This window comes from Falco biarmicus, chromosome 2, assembly GCF_023638135.1.
Source record: "Falco biarmicus isolate bFalBia1 chromosome 2, bFalBia1.pri, whole genome shotgun sequence".
NCBI lineage: Eukaryota > Metazoa > Chordata > Aves > Falconiformes > Falconidae > Falco > Falco biarmicus.
In genome coordinates, this window is record NC_079289.1 from 2656815 (window position 1) to 2664258 (window position 7444).

At 49.3% G+C, this 7444-nt stretch overlaps 1 pseudogene; it reads right to left on the reverse strand.

Annotated features, from left to right (window-relative positions):
- Nucleotides 1-277: 277 nt before the first annotated feature.
- On the reverse strand, nt 278-1285 carry LOC130144278 (olfactory receptor 52K2-like; annotated as a pseudogene).
- Nucleotides 1286-7444: the final 6159 nt, after the last annotated feature.

The following is a 7444-nucleotide window of genomic DNA, read 5'->3' on the forward strand; positions in this document are numbered from 1 at the left end:
ATTGATCTGTGGGGCACCTCAGCCATGTGCCACAGGGACTGAAACACAGTGAGATCAGAGAGCTACTGTGAAGTAACATTCCCAGGTGATATCCTGGAAAACAGGAGTGCATTGGCCAAAATGGCAGTCACCCAGAACCCATCAGGACTGGCCCATTAATTTCATGTTAATCAGCTACTGCCATCTCAGCATTAGGCATCTGGTCCAGGTTCACTTTCTAGTCACCATAGAGAGATGGACATTTCTGGGGGATAATTCATTGCACTTAATTTCACAGCTATTCTAGGATGGGATGAATTATTTTCTGGTGGTGCTTCCCTCTCTCAGCTTGTGAGATCCTGAGTCCTGTCAACTGCTCCAGCAGTTTGAAGATCCCTTCCTGGATCCGCTGCATCTTTATGCCTTAAATGAGGGGGCTGAGCATGGGAGAGACCATCAAATAGAAACCAGCCACCAGGACTTGGATGTGAGGTGCCAAGCTGGAAGAGAACATCTGCAGATACATGGAGAGTAGGCTGCCTGTGTAAAACAGCAGGATGATGAAAACATGGGACCCACAGGTCCTGAGGGTCTTAAGACAAGCCTCTTGGGATGGCAGCCTCATCACAGACCTGAAGACCATAGGAGAAGGTGATGAAGACAGTCTGTTTCCACCAATACTATTGCCACGATGAGGCTGTAGAGATCACTGACAGGTGGGTTGGCACAGGCCAGCTCCACCACAGCCATGTGCTCACAGTAGGAATGAGGGATGACTCAGGTTTTGCAGTAGGGTAAGCTGATGAGGAGACGCATTAAAGGTGGTATGACACCATTTTCCCTGGCCAGAGACAGCAGGATCATCCTTGAGCTCGTAGTGATGATGTGGTATCTCAGGGGGTTGCAGATGGCTATATACCGGTCAAAGGACATTGCCAGGAGCACCCCTGACTCTGCTGCCATGAGTGTGTGGGTGAAGAACAGCTGGATGAAGCAGGCCTCAAAACAAATCTCTCTTGAATCCAATCAGAATACACTCAGCATTTTGGGAACGACAGCAGTTGAGAAGGTGAGGTTGATGACAGCTGACATGGAAATGAAATAATACATAGGCTCAATGGAGGTTTTTGTCCAGCTTTACAGTGAGAAAGACCATGCTATTTCCCAGCAAGGTCATGGTGTATGTAAAGCAGAATGGGATGGAAATCCACATGTGGAGAGCTTCCAGGTCAGGGATGCCCATCAGGAGAAAAGGTGGTGTTGGATTGGTTGGTGGTTGACATGACACAAGTAGGCCAAGCCACATATTTGTCCCTGTAACAGTGACAAAAAGGTTGGGATTTTGCTGCCATCAGTTTGATCATAAAACTGCACACTGCAGTTCTCAAGCATCACACAATTTTGTTGTATTTACCTGGGGGAAAACTTTCAGAACCTATTATCTACAAGACAGGCTTTTAAACTGATGCTGTGGTCAGTGCTTACCAGAGGACACATCGCTGGAGAGGCCTGGCTGTCCTATTGATTGCAAGGGGCTTCCTTCCCTTCTGCTTCTTGTTCCAGCCCTGATTTACTTCTAGCTTTTGCCATATGTGTGTCTGTCTAAAGGCTGGCACCATGGTGTCCTGCCCTGCTGTAGCTTCCAGCCACTATTGCCACTATCAGGGGGTAGAATTGGAGCATAATGACCCCAGGCTCTTCAGCCCTTGCCCAACCTTCATCAGCAATGTGATGGCAGGGCTTATGGCCTTGCTGCAAGGATTTGCAAGCAATGCCTCCCTCCCCATGCCCTGCTCAGAGAGAGGACTGGGCATATGGTCCAGGTCACACCAGTTCCATCCTGTTGCTACTTTGGGTCATGCAGAAGCTGCACCTGGACAAAATGTCCATGGTTAAACTGGGCTGAGAGAAACTGCAGCCAGAAAAATGATGCTCCAAGCTGTGACCCAGCACTAAAGTGACACAAGCATCACTTGCAGCCTCTACCTGCTAGCTGCAGTCAAGGACAGTACAATTAAAATGGTACTACCCTTCCTCCACACTCATCCATTCATGAGACTGAAGGTCCAACTAATGCAGAATACTGTCCTGTCAAAAAACAGTGGTGTTATACCCATTTCTTCCTCCCTGGAGCCCAAGAACACAGGATTTGCTAAAGCATGCTTTCCTGAAAGAAATGGCACTATTGCATGTGGACTTTCAGAGACAGAGAACCTTCATGCCTTGACTTTTTGCCTGAAGTGCTAATCATCCTTAGTGTTATAACCATGTACTTTTCTTCCCATTTGACATTGCTGGTCTGCTCCTCCCAGCCACAGCATCCTCCTCTACCTTCCTATGCTTGGCCAGAGAGCTCTTCATGACAGAGTACCTTCATTGCACGAAGGTATGTACTTCCCATGACCAAGGAGTTATTCTTGATAAACTAAAGACCTAGAGCACTGCAAGTTTCTCATCTCCGCTCACCTGTTCTACTATCTGTCTTATTGAGAAGGTTTCTTTTGCACATATCCAAGATTTCAACACCTTTTTTGAAAAAAATATCACTTCCATTTCCCTCTGATGCATCCAAAATTGCACTAGCCCTTTGGGTCCCAGTGTTACCCTCTCAGTGTGCTGTCAGCTGCTTTCCAGGGCCTCTGTTCTCCAGGATACAGTGCTCCACTCTGAAAACCCACCCAACGTTCCTTACCCTGGTATTTAGCTTGTTGCAGGCAGTTCCCTTGAATGACCAAGTCTTCCAATCTCTATATTTCTCTGCATAACTTGCCTTTCTCCAGCACTATTTGAGACACAATTTGTGCTGATTTTGGGGCATCTGATGAAAGTTGTATGGAATGACTTCTAGTCTAGAGCCAGCCACTGTGGCAACCCTGCAGAAACACAAGCGTTTTGTAATGATGGTTCTGAAACCTTCATTTTGAGGTCTTTTAATCATACAGTTCCTCATCCACCTGAAAGCAGTGTGGTGGAGGCACATTTCTTTTAGATAACTCTGTGTACCCTACTTAATCACACACACATGCACAGGTTGATTAACTAAACGTGCTAACTCATCAGAAAATGAAATCAGGTTTGTTTGACAAGAGACATTTCCTGCAAAGCCATGTTGATTGCCATAATTGAATTTGATTCCAATCATTAATTCTTTATTGACCAAATCTCTTGTTAACTTCTTGGGCATTCTGCTGGGCATTGACGTCAGGCTAAGCAATCTGTAGCTAATCACATCATTGTACTTTCTTGCTAAAGTAATGGCCTGAGGAAGTGTCTGCAGTCACTGCAGCATGCCAGGACTAATAAAAGTTTGGCAGAACAGGCCGAAGACCTCTTTGGCCAAATCAGAGATGTTTTTGCCTCGTGCAAATTACCCAGACTTGCTGCTCTATTTGTTTTCTGTTCTTAGCAGAAGCTACTTTCCATCCTTCTCAGCTATCAATTAAATTACATTAAAAAATAAAGTTCTATGGTTGCCTTTCTCTCAGAAAGGCATGGGCCTCTCTTATCCATGCAGAGGAGCAGATGCCTTTGTCTGCTTTTATCTGATTTCTGTACTTAACAGCTTCATTTCACTTTGTCCGTGGTGCTTTAGCTGCAGCTTTCAGTGCTCCATCCTAATCACAGCTGTCCTTGCCTGCAGGCATGCAGGGGACCAGGCTCTGCCATTAGCTAACTTGTTCAAAACACATCTTAACTTTGCAATTTCCTTGTTCCCTTGTTCCTGGATTCCCTCTGCCTTTAAGTTCCCTCAGCTTTGGGAAAATGGAACTTGAATGAAAAATCAGTACTGCAGGCTGGAGCGCATTGAGGTCACTGCCACCAGATCCTAGACATCACCAGATTTCTTCCCCTGTAGTTTAATTCTTCTTTACTCCTCTTTAACTTTTAACTTTAACTCCTTAATTAACACTAAGTTAATTACTGCTGAACCCAGAAACCTTTGATTGAAGGAATGGTCCCTGCGCTCTCCTGTGACTTTTTATGTCTGCCTTGTCACATCTTCCGGACTGAGCTCTCCCCATCTCAACCCTTGCACCCTTTTCCTTCTCATCACAGACACCCTGGTGGCAGTGGGGGATTGCCCACTGCAGCACAGCACATGCCAAACAGACTTTCCTATGGAGATAAAACTGGATTATTCCAGGACAAGGCACAAAGGTGAGTGCTGCTTGGCTGCCAGCACTGTGCTAAGGACACACATTCACATCGAAGGCAAAGGTCCAGCTCCAGCCTGTGCTCTGACCGATGAGTGTGTAGCTGGTCTGGTGTGTGTCCCTGGGGCAGTCACTCCTCTTCCACAAATTGCACCATGGATGCAGGATACCTCCCCAAAATAATGCTTTGGTCCCCTCGTGGCTTGGGATCCTGGGCCAATGTCCTGCCTGCCTTCTTCACCTCTCCACCCCATCCCCAGCAAGCTGTGACCACACGTGACATAATCCAGCCTATTTCACCAAATTCTTCCTGTTGGCGAGAGCCCCCCGGCTGCATGCCCACAGCTTTCTATTCGGATACCTGCTGTTGTATGCAAGGGATTAAGAACATTATCCATGGTTGAAAATCTAGTTTTAAAGAAAATGTGTATTTAGCTAATTCTTTATTAATTTATACAAAGAAAACCAAGCTGATTCTTTTGCAACAAACAATTTCTGATTTTGGTTAAAAGGTTTGCTTTACTTTTTTAAACTGAAGTCCTATTTTTACCTGAAAAATACTTAAAAAATCAGAATTCTGCAGCCATGGGTCTGCAGTTTCATTCAATAAGAAACTTTAAAACTTTGAAAAACTCTTTAAAAAAAAATTCCAGCTTTTCTCATAACTCACATTGTGAATGTGTACAGGCCAGCTGCTGAAGTCCTCTCCCATTCTTAAGCACCTGGAGCAGCCTGCTGTGCCCTGTCTCATGCCAGTTCTGCCATACAGCCACCCACTTTGCTCTTAGCTTGCAGACAGCTGCCACCCTCGGACGAGAAAAAAACGTCTCCTGTGCGCAAGGGCAGAGCCACAGGGCTGTGCATAAATCACCCCAAGCAATACCAATGGGAGTCTTCTGGATGAAGATCCCCAAAAGCATGAGTCTTCTCCAGTCATCTTCTGTAATAACCTCAGTGAAGGGGCTGGATGGTAACATCCTTAGTCCCAAGTCAATTCTCTCTCATCTAATTTCTTTTACAAATGGCAAGTTCTAGGAGATGACCAAGCCAGACAGGAATAGGCTGCACAAGTTGTCTCCAGAAGAATGAAAGACCTTTTTTGTGTTGCAGCTTGGAGCAATGCAAACGCAGTTTCATTTCTGGCTCTGCTGAACCAGTAGCTGGAAGTCTCTCCTGGTTCTCAGTACAAAGGGCCATACCGTGGCATGAGCTGTCCTTGCCCCCAACAGACACCCTCCCCAAGTCCTAGGCAGCATAAGGCTGAAACGTGCAAACCCAGTATAGCAAAAAGTGCATATTCAGGATAGCAGAAACATTCTGTCAACTGTTTTTTTTTAAGAGGTCAGGGAATAGTGCAGCAGAAAGTTGTATAAACACCACAAAGACAGGAAAATTTATTTTTGATGTGGAGAACGACACATTCAAATCAGTTTTGAAACCATGCATTTCACTGAGTTTAATTTTCAAATTAATGTAGAAGCGAGGACTTAACATGACAGCTCTGGGGACCCCAACACTAGAAGGACATGGGGCTGTTGGAAAGAGTCCAGAGGAGGGTCATGAAGATGATCAGAGGCCTGGATGGAGCACCTCTCCTGTGAAGAGAGGCTGAGAGAGTTGGGGCTGTTCAGCCTGGGGAAGTGAAGGCTCCAGGGAGACTTTAGAGCAGCTCCCAGTGCCTAAAAGGGCTGACAAGAAAGCTGGCGAAGGACTTTTTACAAGGGCATGTAGTGATAGTATCATTTAATCATTCAGGTTGGAAAAGACCTTTAAGATCATCAAGTCCAACCATTAACCCAGCACTTCCAAGTCCATCACTAAACCATGTCCCTAAGCACCACATCTATGTGTTTTTCAAACACCTCCAGGGATGGTGACTCAGACACCTCCCTGGGCAGCTCTTCCAATGTTTGACTGCCTTTTCAGAGAAGAAATTTTCCTAATATCCAATCTAAATCTCGCCCCCCCCCGCCCCCCCCCCCCCCCCCCCCCCCGCCCCGAACAACTTGAGGCTGTTCCCTCCTGTCCTGCCGCTGGTTCCTTGGGAGCAGAGACCGACCCCCCTCGCTGCAGCCTCCTGCCAGGCAGCTGTAGGGAGCCAGAAGGGCCCCCCTGAGCCCCCTTTTCTCCGGGCTGAGCCCCCCCAGCTCCCCCCGCCCCCCCAGAGCTGTGCCCCAGCCCCTTCCCCAGCCCCCTGCCCGGCTCTGGACACGCTCCAGCCCCTCCGGGTCTGCCTGGGGGTGAGGGGCCCAACGCTGAGCCCAGGGCTCGAGGGGCGGCCGCACCAGGGCCCGGCACAGGGGGACGGGCACTGCCTGGCCCTGCTGGCCACGCTGCTGCTGACACCGGCCAGGGCGCTGCTGGCCGCCGTGGCCACCTGGGCACACGGGGGGCTCATGCCCAGCCGGCTGCCGACCAGCCCCCCCAGGCCCTTCCCCGCCGGGCAGTTCCCAGCCCCCTGCCCCCAGCCCGCAGCGCTGTGGGGGGCTGGTGTGACCCACGGGCAGGGCCCGGCACTCAGCCCTGTTGGGCCTCATACAACTGGCCTCGGCCCCTCGGCCCGGCCTGCCCAGACCCCCCTGCAGAGCCCCCTGCCCCCCAGCAGGTCACACTGCCCCCAGCTCGTGTCCTCTGCAAACCCACTGCGGGTGCGCTCCAGCCCCTTGGCCAGATATTTGATATTAAACAGAACCGGCCCCAGCAGGAAGCCCTGGGGAGCAGCCGGTGTGACCAACCGCCAGCGGGATGTGACTCCATTCCCCACCACACTTTGGGCTCGGCTGTTCAGCCGCTTTTTACACAGAGCAGAGCACACCCATCCCAGCCATAAGCAGCCAGTTTCTCCAGGAGAATGCTGTGGGAGACAATGTAAAAAGATTTACTTAGGTCCAGGTAATCACTATCCACAGCCTTTCCCTCATCCACTAGGTGGGTCATCTTGTCGTAGGACATCAGGTTTGTTAAGCAGGACCTGCCTTTCATAAGCCCCTGCTGACTGAGCCTGATCCCCCGGGTGTCCTGCACGTGCTGTGTGATGGTGCTCAGGACGATCTGCTCCACAACCTTCCCTGGCACTGAGGTCAGGCTGACAGGCCTCTAGCTCCCCAGATACTCCTTCCTGCCCTTCCTGTAGATGGGTGTCACACTGGCTAACCTCCAGTCTTCTGGGACCTCCCCAGTTAGACAGGACTGTTGATAACTAATGGAGAGTGGCTTGGCAAGGTCCTCCACCAGCTCCCTCAGTACCCTCAGGTGGATCCCATCTGGCCCCACAGACTTGTGCATGTCTAAGTGGAGCAGCAGGTCACTGA